This window comes from Tauraco erythrolophus, chromosome 3, assembly GCF_009769465.1.
Source record: "Tauraco erythrolophus isolate bTauEry1 chromosome 3, bTauEry1.pri, whole genome shotgun sequence".
NCBI classification, from domain to species: domain Eukaryota; kingdom Metazoa; phylum Chordata; class Aves; order Musophagiformes; family Musophagidae; genus Tauraco; species Tauraco erythrolophus.
The window spans coordinates 17,615,356-17,630,378 of record NC_141467.1 but is presented as its reverse complement, the minus strand read 5'-3'; positions in this window follow the sequence as shown (position 1 = coordinate 17,630,378).

The following is a 15,023-nucleotide window of genomic DNA, read 5'->3' as shown; positions in this document are numbered from 1 at the left end:
CTGTATCTGTGTAGTTTAGTAATCTTATCAAATTAGTATAGAGACAATCTATAATATATTACTTTCCACATGTCAGAATGTATGCTATAAATAATCTTTATTTTTCAAAGTTCTTACTCAGAAGCAATAAAAATACTATCTTCTGATCAACTGTATAGAATGATGGTTTCTTCTAGTATTGTGTCTCTTGCTTTTCAATTCGCCTGGAAACGATTTGTGTATGTAAATAAACTCCCCCTAATTGAGATGCCATCTCTTAGGTTAGCTAGTGATATACCACTGAAAATGCACTTATTTATGTTTAGTATATTCCAGCTCATGTGAATATCTGTGGTGAAGCAGCTTTTTCAAGGAACTGAACAAGACCAGACTGCAATGAAGGCTTCTATTATCAATAAAGAGCTGCCATATCCCTGCAGATCAATGTAATTTTTGAGAATTCACTGAAACGATGGCCTGAATGGAGGGTAAATTCATAGCAATAACAAAGTTCCCCTTCTTATTTTATTGTCATACTATGACAACAGGCTCTAAGAATAGCTGTAGGAAAAATAAGCAGTTTTCTAGGGCAGTAGATAGTAGCCTATTGGTAGCTGAACATCCCTGTTCTAGCGATTTTGTTAGTATGAACTGTTTGTCTTTGCTCTGGTTCCACTTTCATCCTGGGTATCCACTTACCTCTTTGGTGCTGGAGCAAGAGATAGGACTGCAGCAATTTGCTGTCAGCACACTGATCCAAGGTTATTCCTTATTTTTCTGCTTTCTTGCAAAGTTAAAGCCAAAAACACATCAAGGAAGTAATAGTTTACGAAATTCCTGGCTCATTGAGTGAGTCCATGATCTTTTGGTGATGAACTGAAGCCTGCTGACTTCTTACATCCAGCTGTTTGGCAGTCCTATGTGGCCACTCCAGCACAGGCATGGTCTATTGCTTTGGATTAGCTTAAAATATGTACAAAACATGTCCTACCCTAAGTATGTTCAAAAAGACTGACCTGTGTGACTGTTTCTGCATTTGCAGGAACAGTTTCGACTGACTATTGAAGGTGTCCTGTTTATCTAGAATCTGGTCTATTTTGTAGTAGCAATCACCTGGGGAGTCTTTGGGATAGTCAGATTCTCCATTCAGGACACTAATTAATAATTAAAGCATGCAGATAATGCTTACCGATTTGTCTAGGCACAGCAGGCACTACCTAGGATAATCTCCAAGACTGTAACAGTTAGTCAAAAGTTTTCATGTGAAGATGTGGAAAAATTAACCCTGTCTCAAGTCAGTCCATTGATTCATCTGTGCAAAAAGTAGCTGTGGAGTTCCTGGACCACCCAGGGCACTCGTGATTAAACACAATGTGTGTGCACAGGCACAGCCCTGACACCCAGCCCAGACACACCAAGTTGTAACTGTAGGACAACCAAATTCTTCTACTGAAGTTACAACATGAACTTGGAAGCTTTTGCCACATGGAGTTGAGTACCATAAAGGGTGCTAAAGTGGCATCCTTCCCCAGGAAATTATTTGTCCTCATTCCTCATGTGAAAGAATTTGTTTTTTTCTACACCCTTGCAAAGCCTGGAGGTGACTCTGAATGTAGTTCTGAGGATTCACTACGCCACCTGGGAGTATTCATCAGCTTGTTTAGCATATATTTTTGTGCTATTTTGGAGAGCTTGTTTACATGTTGCCTCTATTATACTTCTGCTTTAAATCCTGAGCTCTAAACTAGCCTGCAATGTTAGAGCATAACACAGACATTAAAAAAAAAAAAAAATAGAGTTGCCCACATACGGAGCTACAAGAAGAAATACTCTCTCAAAAGAAGGAAACCTTGTCAGGCATCATTAATTGAAACTGTCTGTGAGGTTTTGGTTTGACACAAGAGGAAAACATTGCCCACCTTGAGCATAATTAAGCGTTGGAATGTGTTGCCTAGAGTGACTGTAGAATCTCTGTCCTTGGAGTTTTTTACAGCCCAGCTGGATGAAGTCTTAGCCAACCTGCTCTAATTCAGTGTTAACTCTACTCTGGGTAAAAGATTGGATAGGAGGATCTCTTGAACTCCCTTCCAATGTGATTTATTCTGTGATTCTATGAGAACTGGAGAAAACAAGCAACTGAAGCAAGGAGATAGCCATCTGAAGAAGAGATTCTTTTAATAGGTTAGATGTAACATTTTTTTTTTCTCCTTTTTTATTTTAAAATGGGAACAAAAATCTCTGTGGAATCCCCATTATAGCCGAAATTGACTATTACCTGGAATATTGTACGCAAAATTTCTTTTATGTCACCACAGTGATATAATTGATTTAATCCTTTTCAAAGTACGTGTCCACACTGTACACAATGCCATTTTCTCAAGCCAAAAAATAAAAAAGCATTCATCAAGAAGGAAAGAAAAAGGCCATAGAAGGTGGTAATAATGCTATGAAAAGATTTGACCTTTTTTTACTTCACCTACTTCACTATAGCAGTTTTTTCACAAGCAGTTTCCATGTAATGGAGTTACTTCTGCAGAAAATTGGAATAACATTACAGTGGATCTAGTTCAAACAGGACTTTTTTATCTACTTTACAGGGCAGGATCAGGTCCATAAATCATAGTAATTCTGGTATGAAGGGAAAAAGATTTTCCAATGTCATACTCATTCCTAACAGAATGAATTGCCTAAGGAAGGTATTTATGAAAACAGTAACCAAAAGTGTAAGCCAGGAGAAATCTTCTGCTGAAATTGGGACAATATATCAAAGTGACAGAAATAAGACAGTAGGGTTTCTTTTAATCAGTGAATTCTATGTAATTAAATGTGGTGTAACCAAAGAAGATTTTTACTGCAAAACAATGAAAATATAGATGTATTTACATATTTGTTATCATACATCTTTGATAAGAGTGAAAAATACAATTACAAAGGAGGGAAAAGCATATTTGTTTTCTTCATGAGCAAAGCATAAAGCCACAGCTTTGTTCGGTGAATCTTGTTAGGGTCAGTCAAAGCTCTTTAAATTAGGAGTTCTCTGGTTACAAAGCAAAACAAGATAGAGAAGCAACACATCATTTTACTTACTAGGTCATTTAAGTCAGAAGCAGAACCAGGAATAGTTGGGAATATTTCCATGCATTTGCTAATTATGTTGCCATTCACAGATAATGTTCAGTGTGAAATAAACAAAATTCGTGGAATATTTCAAGCTACTCCTGAAACTCAGCAATACATATGAAGAAAATATTATTTCCTTAAAATCATTAAAAATGCTATGCTTCAAATCATTGCCATTAAAAACTGAATAATTCAATCATGAGAGCTAGAAGACTATATCATACGATGGCAAGCACTGCAGCAAGTAGGTAAAATAGATGTATGATTTTTTTATAGCTTGCTCTCTTGAAGCAAACATAGTTATTGAGGATGTTTCAAATATAGCTTCTTGAATTGATTATACGCAGTGCAGAAAGTTGATTCATGTCATGAGTTAACATGTGATACTTAGGTGTTTGCATTGGTGCTAAAAGAAGCAAAAAAAACCCAGCAAAACCATTTCTATATTCAACACAAAGTCAACTTTCATGAGGTCCTAAGGTTATAAACCACCTTGACATATGCCTGGCCCTGAAATGTCATCTGATTTCCATGGACTTCTGAATATATTTCATTTCACATTTTGCTGTTCTTTCAAGGATGATCTTTTAACGCTCTTTAAAGTGATTTTGGTCATAATTCAAAATTCCTTGTTCAGGGTAAATCCTCAAGTCAATAAGAATTTAGTCTGAAGACTGACTTTAAGATTAAACTCCTTCTATTGTAGCTTGCTTACTTTGAAGACAGCTTTCTACAAAGCTGAGAACTAACCTTCTCCTTTCTTAAGTTCTCTCCTTTGCAATTACCTGTCTGGCTCATTTTCTCTCCGTTGACTTGATTTATAGTGACAACAGGGAAGGGAGATACTCAACATCTTCATACTGATTTATAGGTAGGAAAGCAAATGTTTTAGTGTTATCTCCCAAGGGTTGATGTCTTTCACCTTTAGTTATCTCTTAGGTCTGTTTGCTGAGTGAGATATCATCTAGGGGAAAATAATGGTAAGAATGTGAGATAATAGAGAAATATAAGTTAGAATTATTCTGGGTAACTGGTGAAAACATTCTCTATTCCAACAACTGTTTCATAATATTGTTGTTTCAGAAAGTCATCAGTGGTGGATGCCTTTATTTAACATCTAGTCTGGTAATTTCTACGTATATTTATAAAGCTATCTGTAGATTGGAATTTAGGATATTATCAGCCTTTTGTTGTCTCAAAGCAAACTATGTATGAAGGACAGAATCATAGAATCATTGAATCATTGAACGGTTTGAGTTGGAAGGGACCATGTGCAGGGACACCCTCCACTACACCAGGTTGCCCAAAGCCTCATGCAACCTGGCCTTGAACACTTCCAGGGATGGGGCATCTACAACTTCTCTGGGCAACCTGTTCCAGTGCATCATCACCCTCAGAGTGAAAAAAAATCATGCTTATATCCAATCTAAATCTCCCCTCTTTCAGTTTAGAGCCATTGCTCCTTGTCTTATCACTATATACCCTTGTAAAAAGTCCCTCTCCAGCTTTCCTGTAGGCCCCCTTTAAGTACTGGAAGGCTTCAATAAGTTCACCCTGGAGCCTTCTCTTCTCCAGGCTGAACAGCCCCCAACTCTCTCAGCCTGTTTACAGGCTCATCAAGATTACAGGATCATCAAGTTTACACTGGATTAAAAATATCTTTGGGAATGCTCAAGAACTTAAAGCTGGTGTGTCTCCTATTGTTTGTTCCTTGAAAGTTTCTTTATAGCTGAACAAATCCACTATTTGGTGTGCATAACGCACAGATAGAGTGTCCAATCTCTTTGCATTACTATTTGCCAGGATTGCTTGTGGACTGCAGTTTTGGGAGACTTTCTTTTTTAAAAAACAAAACAAAAACCACAAAAAAAACCCACAAAAAACACCCTACTAGGGAAAAAAGTCAAACTTTGGACCTTGTTTTGAAGACAGCATGGTCAGGTCTATCAAAAGCCCTAGGAAAGTTGAGTTTCCAGTTGTATATGAATATTAATGGTAGTTGAACATTTTAAAAATTATATTGCATGCCACAGAAATGACTACAGGTTTTATATGATATTTTGAGTCACCACTGTGAATCATTGTATCTTTTTGTTTTCACCTGCGCACTTCCCACAGCAAGTTAATTATAGCACTTGATGCCTGCATTGAGTGTTGTGTGACAGCTTTGTTTGTACTCAGATTTTTTAGTATTGTTGTTGAGCAGGTAGGTTTTTAGAATTTCATCCAAAAGCTACATCCTGAGTGGAACTGTCCTGGATGAAAGGACTTAAGCTGAACCTAGTTATGATCAGGGTGTAATAGCTTATGAAAATTTTTGCCATCATCTTCAGGCTAAAATGTTAATGTGATATTTATGGCTAGTAAAGGCTAGTAAAAATCCAGAGCCCTGTATTATATGATCTCTGTTTAGCTCCTAGTGGCAGGAGCAGGAGCAATGCTAGAAATGGCAAAGAGAGAAAAGAGTAGAAAGAGAAATGCCAGAATGATGATTTATGGGCCTGACGTGTCAGCTGATCTGAAAACACAGATTTCCTTGAATTATTGTGGCAATAACATTCACAATGTATTTTTTACTGTCTAGATTTTCATCACTTCAATTTCTGTTTTACATCTGCAGATTTTTTTTTTTATCTTAAAAACTTTCTCTTTGTCTTAGTATGTCTACTAGTGGGAAGTTTCTGCTTAGTTGATTTAAATAATGTCATATCCACTTTCATAATTGTCCTCTGGATTTAACATCTTACTGATAGGAAAATTCATGACTCCAAGATATGCTTTAGTATGTACCTGCAGGATACTGTAATGCTTTAGAACTGAAATCCGAGTAGAAGCATTTTAAAGCTATCAAACATGCCCAATGTCTTCAGTGTTGTGTTTTTCATCCTGGTAGTGATTTTATGTTGACACATCATGCAAGAAGCATGCATTAGGAGTTAGCTTCAGTTAAATAATTTAAAAAAAAAAAATTCTTAGTAGTCAACAAAAGTTCATCTTAAATTTCATTTTTTAAAGAAATGTTATTTCGCCCTCTGAAAGCCTAATTGACTTTCACTAAGAAACATAGCACACAGTAAGAAAGTTTTTAAAAGCTTGTTTTCATTAACTGTCACATTCATCAGAAAATAAAGTGTTTACTGAATATATTTCCATCATAAATTATGTAAAAGGCTTGTTGAGGGTTTAAAAAAGGTGAGGTCTTGTTTACTCACCTAAGAAAACTTATATACATCTTCAAACACAGACCATAAAAGACATAGACAAGGAGAAAGACACAATTCATTGTTTGGTGCCTCACTAGCAATTATTTGTTTATTAAGTCTCTACGGTTCTTTAACATGTAAGCATTAACTTTTTTTTTTCTTATGTTGCTGTGTGGAGTAAAACAGAGAAGAAGCAAAAGTTATCAGAGGTTATTCTAACTCTTTATTTTAAGAAAAATATTTGCATCAACATTTCAGTAGAAATATTTTGACCAGTCCCGTTTGCAGCACACTGACCTTCTGTGTGGCTTGATGTGACTGTAACTTTTTTTCTGCCTGGCATAGTCCTGCTTGAAATTTTAGGATGCAGCTTGCTATTTACAGTTACCTGTCAGTTTTTGTTTATTGGAACCATACTGGTTTGTTCTTCACCTGTGTGGCTTCTGATACAGCTCTCTCAGTATGGCCGAGTGCAGATATATAAACCCAGGCAAGGTGGTTCACGTATTTCAGTACAGTGACTATAGGGTAATCTGTCGCAGAGCTTCTTACCTTTTCTTTCCAACAGCCATGCCTCTGCCAGGGCAAGTTCAGACTCCTTTATTCCATGGTTTTCACATCAGCAACTATTCTCTAATTGGGTCCTCAATATAGTCACTTTCCAGTCTGCCATTTGTCATCACAGAATCAGGAAAAGAGATTAAATTAATTGCAGTGCCCTCTCTTGACTTATGGCTTATCCAGTTCATTGCACTGGTAGGTAATTCACACAGAGTATTCCCAGGGTAAAGCTTCATATTTTATGAGTCACCTTTCTGAGATTCCTTTAAAAACTCCTTTATCAGATTGCTTGGTTATGTTATTTTTGTCAGAGACAACAGCAAATTCTACGTGCTCTATTGCATTCAGGCTTTAAAAATCCCAAAGTACAATCAAAGCACGGAAATGTGGCCCATGCAGATTTTGACATTCCCCAATGTTTTACATTAATATATACAATACATATCTTCTGTGAACATTGCATGAGATTAATTTTAAATATAAGGCAATATAGGGATGATATCAGCTTGGGATTTTCTGTGGTTTGTGTTTTTTGTGTTTTTTTTTTATTGTAGCAGTTTATCATGAATCTTGTTAAAAGTTTTGTTCTCATATAACCTTTATTACTCCCCTTTTTCTATGGTAAAATAATGCATAATAATGTCCTTTCTGTTATTGCCCTCTCTGATCTGACCTTCAAATGTCAGACTTGCTGCTTTTTGATCATGCATATAATATGCACCTTGACTCACTTACGTGAAGCTATATCAGACAAAGGTCCTTTCATGATTCAAGCTTTGAGTGAAGTAATCATATTATATCCATCATTTACACCAAAAGAGCAGATATTTTTTGCCAAACGTAGCATCTTTCCTACTGATGTAAAATAAAAGTGACAGAAACACAGAAAATGCAGCTTAAAGAACAAAAACAAATGTAATACATGCTCCTTTTCAGACACTAGTTCTTGAGCAAAATCATATTGGATTGTTTAGAAGCTAAAGTAATTGTCTTACAAGCATCCTTCAGTCTTTAGGCTATATTGTATTTCACGCTACGAGTGTTTTCAGAACTGGTTCAATGCCTGCGTAATATGCTTAGTACCATTAATCTCTCCAATTATTGCATGTTAGGATAAAAAAAACCCAAACATTTTCTTCTTTACATAATTATTTAACATCAATGTCTGCAAATTATTAAGCATCAGATGTCTTTAATTTATTTCATTACCAGTTGTACTTCTCTTTACCAATAGAAAGTTTTATATAACCCAGTAGGAAATGTTCATTTGTTCCCAGGGTAGGTCACCATAATGTTTCAGATTTTGAAAACTGGAAGACATTAAAGATAGATGGCTAACAAAGGAACCTTATGCATAAAATCCTTTTTTATGAGGAACTGAATATTTTCAGAGCCAATGAAGTCTGTATAGAGCTCTCTAAATCAGAAAAAAAATGAGGGAGAGCTTAGGCAGCCTCATTTTCTTCTCCCATTTAGCTGTCTAGATCAGAAATTGCATGCTTTACTGAAGTCAAATGAATTACATTGATGTAATAGGAGTGTGAATAAAACTCAAGTCTTGGAAAGATTTAAATTTGTTAGAATTTGAATTATTACTATTACTTTCTTTAAAATTTCTTTATAAGTGAAATCTATTCCATGAAAGCTTGAAAGTTATATTTTCTTTCAGTAAGATAAAACATCAGGTTCCAGAGCTTTTGCAAGAAAGTATTCCCAAGGGGACAAAACAATGCCTGAAGGAACATGATCAGTGTTGCACCTTCTCCTTGTTGGCAGAAAAGGAAAGAAACAAAACCTTTCCAGCTCCAGTTTCTAGGAAGATTGATCACTTTCTTACTTGATCAAGAAATTGTACTTATTTCACTCTCTACTTTTTTACACAACTTTTCTATGGAAAATTTCTACCAAATAAAAATTCTTTAGCATCACCAATCTTTACACATTGCAAATACCCAACAAATGAAATTACTGACTAACTCAAAGAATTTTTTTTTTTTCTAATTCAGATAGGCTGAGAGTTATATTGTGAACTGGAGTGCCCTGGGATGAGGTTACGTGATACGATAGAAATACCAGTCCCTAAGTGATTCCAGGTCATTTCCATGTGGGAAGGAATCTGGGCTGTTCACTGATAGATGAAATTATCATCTTTCTTTTCCAATGAAGCCCAGACATCCAGGCTGTTACAATGTGCTTCAGGGAATCTCCTACTGAGGATGTCTGGAAGCCAAGGACTGAGATGAACATCACATAATGACCATTCACTACTCAGTAGTCTCTGGTTTTAATGTAGGTAGCTAGTGTAGGACAGGATTTCACAAGAATCTCCCAGCAGTATATTCAGCTGATGCAATGGGAATGTCTGTTGAGATGTAATGCTCTTCTTCAATCTGTTTTCTTCCAATATCTGTTGTTGCTCTTTTTACTTGGAACTCTTTTATAACCAGAAACTGTTATTATACTTGGTTCGTGCTATCTCTCTCCCTTTAAAAGACAAACTTTTTTAAAAAGAAGAAAAAAAGCCAAATATTTTTTAAGAAACTAGTTTATTTTGAAAGCATCGGGTAAAAGTTTTCACTGTAACAGTCTTTATTCTTCATATTGTCAAATATTTTTCACTTACATCACTTCAACTAATTATATGCCTGGATTAATGATTTTCGTTAAGAATTATTGCTAAAGTTTTGTGAATGATGATTGATTCCCTTTTCTCTCAGGAAGATAATTCTGATTCATTTTATCTGAATTTTTACAATCTCTTTTCAGACACGTGTGGGTGTCTGTATTGTAATAGATGTTATTTGGTTTGTGGCATGTTTATGCTTGGGGACAACTCTGATACCCCAGTGGTTTAAGATTTCCCAGAATTAATAAACTTGTAAGGAAAAAAACATCTGTAATTACTGCTTTTGTCAGAAAGCTTTCTAGTGGAAGGATAACCTTGAGCTAAATGTAGAAGAAAGAGAGTCCCAGTGAAGAGCTAGACTCTTTTAAAGGTTTTGTCCTTTCAAGATATTGTGGCTAGGATAATTATTTCACTGTACACTCGAAAACTGAATGTTTCAAATAAGAGGTGGAGACTCAACTTTCACAATTTTTGAAATCATCTGTTTTAAAAATGGGATTTAGGCAATCTAATACGGAACTAGTTTGTGAGAGTTAAAAATCACCTCTTACTTTCGATCATCACTGTAAACAGTTCAGACCTGAACCTTTAACTGCTTTCACAACTATAAAACTAAAAACATTGTTTGTGTAAAAGACAGGCTTTTAACTGCAATTAATTTAGTTAATCCACAAAACTCTGTTTTGTTCACACTGTTTCCTAGAAGTTATTAATGGACGGAAAAGGGAATTTAAGCTGCACATTGTTGTTCCTTTTAGGAACTGTACTGTGGATCACTGGACTCTTGCACCTGGATAAACCATGTGATTGCATATTTCTCACTGACAACTCACTGACTTGCATTTTGCTCTGTGTCAATTGTCATAGGTCTTTGCGAACAGCATTAGGAGGGGCTGATTTGTGTTACAGCTGCTTTTTTGGGGGGTGTCACCCCAAACAGGTCTACAATGGTTTGAACACTGCCGCTCACTTGACCAGTGGAAACCAGCTGCTTTATAAAAGGTAGAAATCAAGTTGAAGATGGCAATGCTTCCAAGTTTGTTATTACAGATCAAAATATATATCTGTGTATGAACATGTGAAAGGCCTGTACAATTGAGAAGGAGCAATAACAAACAAAGCAATTGTGTCTCCAGCACTCTAGAAAATAGTGTGGTTTAATTTCAATAAAACTGGTAATAAATGTATTGCGTTACCTACTCAATATGTAGGTATCTACGTTTTAGAATAGATGTAAATCCAGTGTAGAAGCTGAGGTTTGTCAAACATGGAACTGCCATCTCATCTTTTAATGACGTAATTCCACTATTTGCAGGGTAAAACAGATTTATGCATAATACATGCAGATTCAGTTTACATTACTAGAACTTCAAAATATAATGTTACTTCTCTGCAAAATGCATGCTATTTTTAGCAGTGCTCTATATCTGTCTGCAGGTAAATATCTGACAGGCAAAATGGCTTTTATGATCATAGGTCCCTCTTTGAGGAATAAGTACTGCTAGCAAGAGATGGGATCCATTTGAAAATGGTGGTGCAAAAGCATCCTTGCCTGCAGTCTTGCTTGTTTGTTGAGAAGGATGTTGAACCGGGTACACTGAAAATGATGACGACAGTTTGCAGGTAAGTGAAAAAATGGAGATCAAGGGTGGTAAGTACATGGGGCAGGGTGATGGGAGTAAAAGAGCCTTTGGAACGGATGAGGCAGGTGCAAATTACACCTGTGAAGTTCCTGTGCACAAGTGCATACAGACTGGGAAACAAGCAGCAGGAGCAAGCACAGTGTATGTGAATGCAGAACTGAGACACTTGGAATAATTGAGATAGGGATAGATCATATGTCTGGAGTGCTGTGATGGACTGATGGATGGATGGGTACAGGCTCCTTAGGAAAGACAGGCAGTAAGGAAAGGAGATGGGGCTGCCAGTATGCAAAAGGAGCAGCTCAGACATATGGAGCTCTTCAAACAGGTAAAAAACTTGTTGAGAGTCTGTGAGTCAGGATTAGAGAACAGAACAGCAAGGGCAACATTGTAGTGAGTTACAGTGTAGTGTTATAGACCACTTGATCAAGATGAGCAAGTGAACAAAGTCATCTTTAAGCAGCTTGAAGAACTCTCTAGATCACAGACTCTTCTTTTTATGGGAGACTCCCTGACACATCTTGGGAGGGCAACTCAGTTTGACTCCTGTAATCCAGGAGGTTTCCAGAGGGTATTGGAGGCAACTTCTTAACACAAGTGCTACATGGACCAACCAGAAGTGGAACTTTCCTGTACCCACTACTCACAAAAAAGGAAGAACTGATTAGGGATGAGATAAACAGGGAGAGCCGTGTCTGCAGCAGCCAGGGAGTAAGGAAGTACAAGATGCTAAGGGGAGTGTGGAAAGCAAGTGGCTCAGTACAGACCCTAGGATTCTGGAGAGCAGGTTTCAGCTTTTCAGGGAACTGGTGGGTGGTATCTGACAGGAGCAAAGAAGCTTAGGACAGGTGACATCTTTAAGGACAATATTGTCCTAGTGTAAAAGTTGTCCATCCCAATACTGAGGAAAATGAGTAGGCTTACAAAACTTGGCTAAGCAGGGATCTCATGACTCAGCTGTAATGCAAGAAGGCTGTACGCAGGAGGTGGAAGTGAGGATAAGCTACAAGTAGAACTGTAGCAACATAATGCCTGGGCATGCAGAAACAGCATCAGGAAAGCCAAACTCAACTGGAGATGATACTTGCAAGGAATCTAACATGAAGAGCTTGGGCTGCTACATTAACAGTAAAAGAATAAGAAAAGAAAAATATAGGCCTACTACTGAGTGTTGTGAGTGATTTAGCAAATGCAGATGAAGACAAGGCTGAGGTAGTCAGTGCCTTCTTTGCCTCAGCCTTCACTTACAAGGTCTCCCAGGGCCTCTGTATGTATAGGCAGGGCTCAAGGAAAAACATTATCAGCAGTGGAAGAGGACTGATTCGGAGAGCTCTTGAGAAATCTTGATCTACATGCGAGACCTGATGAGAAGCATCATAGAGTGCCTGAAGAGCTTTATTTTTCTTTCTGTTGGCTATTCAAACTTGCAAATTCTGGTTCCTTCCTTTGATCTGTTCCACAATGAAATCTAAGGCAAAGCCAGCCTGCAGCAGTGTAGGAAATGAAGGGGTGGAGTTCAATATTTCATCTACTTAGAGTGTATAGAGAGTATACTGCTAAAAACAAATGTGTTAGAATTCTTGGTATAATTTTAATAGAATTCTTGTATATTCATATAAATATTTTGGCTTTTCTTGGAAGTAGGACACTGAGATAAGAGAGTTACTATCATAAAACAGTTTTACTTTATTAAAAGCACATCAACATGCTATAAGAACTTTTTGCTTCTCAAATTTTTGTACAGCATTAAGACAATCATTGGACAGTTAAGTCCGTCATTATTCTTGTTTTACATCATGCCATTATGGATGAGAAAAGGCTCATTTTCTTAAGCTCTGAACTTTCCATTTTCTTATTAAATAAAGCAGGACCTTCAGCTTCACTAATGCAAGCAACATTTGAGGCGTTATATTACGGGGGATTTTGCTTAAATGACGACTGACATTTAGAGGTCTTAGCAAGTAGTTGGACCTCAAATTAGGTAAGATTAGCTAGTATTAGCTAGAAATCCTGTCACATATTGACCTCCTAGTCAAAAGTGTTGAACAAATCAAACCAAAAATTTGATTCCTGCTCTGAAAAGCTAGTAGAAGAGGTAGATCTATCAGGTATATATACACCTTGAAAAGTAAAAAACAACCAATTCTATAATGAATAATACCTTGAGAGTTTTATGTAAATTACTAAATTAGATTAAGCATCTGTCAGTTGCAGTCTTTTGGAAGCCTGTGTTCTAACAACTCAAGTTCCTATCTTGTCCATAAACAGATTAGTTTAAACAGTCTAAACAGGCTAGTTTAAGCCACTAAAGAATGCTATCATACTCTCTGTTCGACCATATTTTTCTTTAACTTGGTCTTTTAGAGGAGAAGAGAGATATTATTTTTAAATGATCTGAGAAGCATAGAATTATAGAGATTATCTCAACACATTTAGCAGGCTTCTTTTCTGAAGCTTATCCAGCACATGGAATTAATTTTACCAGCTGTGACATATATTGTTCTGTTAGAAAACCATAGATTTTTTCCCATCTAGACTTTCTCTTGAAATACATACACTGTCTGTGAACCACTGATAAAGATCTGTTGTTTAATGTTACACTTATGTTACTTCTTAATCCTTTGTATTTTCCGGAAAACAAACTATGCTGTAAACATATATGTTTATTTGGACATAAAAAACGACACCCTGGGGAATTTTTAATTGTAAGAAAATGCCAGTTTGAATAAAACTGTTCAATTCTTTTAACAATTAAGTTTATAAATGAATACTTAGATCCTCGCAGGCATACAGCAGCATGGGTAATAGAAGGGGCAACAAATGATCATTATGAAAATACTAGAAATGCCAGCCAAGTCAAAGCAGTGGTGCTTACCACAGTGCTTGTTCTCCAGCAGTGATAGTGAGAAGTACTATCTCAAAAAACTCTGTGAGCCTGGCCATCAGCCATTGCCAGTGGCCTCATACTTCCCATCGCCTGCATCAGGTATTACCACTCTCATTGAACAACTCGTCCATCTGAATAGGTGTCTGGTGCTGAGCCTTGGGAATCAGCTCTTGAGCTACTGCAATTACTATGCCCTGAGATTAAGGTAAACCAGCTTTGGCTTACATTAATGTATCATTTCAGCCGTGTTAATTTAGCAGAAAACTGGGGGCTCTGAGACCAATTAACAATCAGTTCAGATATTTCCACCTTGAGGGTGGCATTACCAGTTGGAATGGTTGTTTGACGATAGGAGGTAATATTAGTTATATCCATTAATATTTCTTCTGGTTCTGGGATAAAGGGTTTTAAAAATACATACAATAATTAATGCATTAGTATTTATGTCCCATAACCTCCATACCAGTTTTTTTAATCTGGTGGGCAGAGTAAAAAGTTGTTCAATCAGGATTAATGAGAAAATGACATGTAGGTGACATAATTTATAGTCCACACAGAAGATTGCTTTTGTTATTACAGGTGGTAAAATAATCTAAAAAAGTAATAGTATATAAAAGCAGCAGTAAATAACGGTATTGGTATATGAATACAGCACTACTGAATTAAATATTTAAATTGAAAGTTTTTCAAAAACTCTCTAGTGTCTTAAGTGGCTGTTTCTTGCTGGTTTTAATCTGGAGTGGGTGTTCAGCTATCTTCTATGATTGGTTTTCTGAATTTTTGTTTGGCGTTTATTTGTGATGTTAGCTCTATGAAAGTTCTCCTTCTCTGTCTCCTCTCTCCTCTTGTTCATTAGATGCCCCAGAATAGATCGATTTGCTGTCACTGTCTACAGTAAGCCTGTCACCTAATATGGGGATGATTGTCTGTCAAGATGATGCTCTGCGTGTTTCTTAGCATCCTATGGGAAAGTACATATATAGGCTTTGTAAAATAAAACAGTA